Raw genomic sequence first — 1,668 nt, 5'->3', positions numbered from 1 at the left:
GGGGGGGGGGGGGGGGTGGAGGCTTTCAAATGTCAAGTCCAGGGAGATTAACAAACTAGTGAGGGAGGGCTGAGCTCGGTTCGATTCTGCTCCCCACCTCTCCTCCCTTTGCCTCTGCACTCAAACATGCTCTCTCTCTAACACGTCGTCTTAAGCGCACACACTGTCTCTTTCCTCCTCCTTTTCACAGTCTAACATCCTCCCTGTCTCTTGCACACACTCATGTGCATACGCACATTCTTGTGTCATTCCCCTTCTTTCTTTTACTCACCCTCTCTCCCTTGCTCTTTCCTCTCCCTCTCGCTACGCATATTTTAATACCCATACAGTGTGGGGACTTGGTGAATGAGAAGCAAAAAAAAAGTGAATAAATTTTAGAAAGGGGTTAGTGGTGGGAACAGAAACGTGGTCTCTCATTGTTATGCATGAAAAGTCTGGCAGACTGAGGAGAAGGGAATGTGGAAAGAACAGAGGGTTAGAGAGGAAAGCAGAGACCAGTAGCTGTGTTTTTTTTTTTTTTTTTTTTTTCTAAGCAAACTTGTAATCGACTCATAGGAATAATCACCGGGGCTGTAAGGAACATTGTATTCAAGGATAGAAAACCGTAACTTCTGCCAAAATGCTCTGCTCAAAATGTTTGTGAAGACAAGATAAGACGATTCAACACAAAGTGGGATGTAACACCCTAAGATGAGCCCCTAAATGGAGAGAAATTACAGGGAAAAAGTGCAGGTCGATTTCTCTTGAACATCCAGACATGTCATCACTTAATGGGAGGACAGACGAGCGATAAAATCATCCAATGTGCAGTGTTTAATGATTCTAATCTTCAGATCCAGTCATTGCCTGTCATTCTCATTAAGATTATTTTAAACATATTTAACTTCTACAACTGGAATCAGGGAAGTTAGAAATGAAATATCTGAAAAAAGCTGAACAAATGTAGAAATAGTGATATGGTGTGGGAGTATTCATATTTCATTTCATCTCAATATTTGGTATTTTCTAAGGCTGCCCCACACCAAAGATTTTCCTGGTCAACTGATAGCTGTTAATTCAGGCCATTAGTCAACTACCCTTTACCCTCTGGAAACAATCCCACACTTTGGATTTCCTGCCCGACATATGTAATTAGTGTAACAGAGTGTCCCGTGTGTTTCGATATTTGAAGTTGTGTGTCCCCTAAGAGTTGCCATAAGGCAGGAGCTGATGGCGTAGAAAAATAAAGACATTGCTGCTGTTCATTGTGCTAAGTCCAATTTATTATTTAGTTGCTAAATATGCTCAATTAGGCGAATCCAAGACTCTGTTATATCGCGATCTAATAACCGCAGGGACCACCGTGTAAACAATGTCTGTCCATGACTGACTGAGTTTCACCTGTCCCTCTGGATTTTGATTTTTGTTTTTTGTTTCTCCCTGCGACCAGCCGATCAACAAAGAGTCTTCTCATTGACTAACGTTTGGTCATCTATTAGAGGTCAGTTCTAGTACTTTCCCCTTTCTTTCTTTGAAGCACAAACTGAAAGAGTTGAGAGTTTTTGAGAGACATAAAGTTCAGTGTTTTATCGTTTCATTATGTCCTTCTGACTGTCAATACTAAAGAAATCTCTGTATATTGGTGGAAATTTTATTTGAGTAAGTTTTGGTGTGTTTAGTTTTAGTAGT

This window comes from Seriola lalandi, unplaced genomic scaffold, assembly GCF_002814215.2.
Source record: "Seriola lalandi dorsalis isolate HSWRI2012SDOR001 ecotype SW California unplaced genomic scaffold, Sedor1 jcf7180002054937, whole genome shotgun sequence".
Lineage (NCBI taxonomy): Eukaryota > Metazoa > Chordata > Actinopteri > Carangiformes > Carangidae > Seriola > Seriola lalandi.
The sequence above is the reverse complement of the archived record's forward strand: the minus strand, read 5'-3'. Positions refer to the sequence as shown.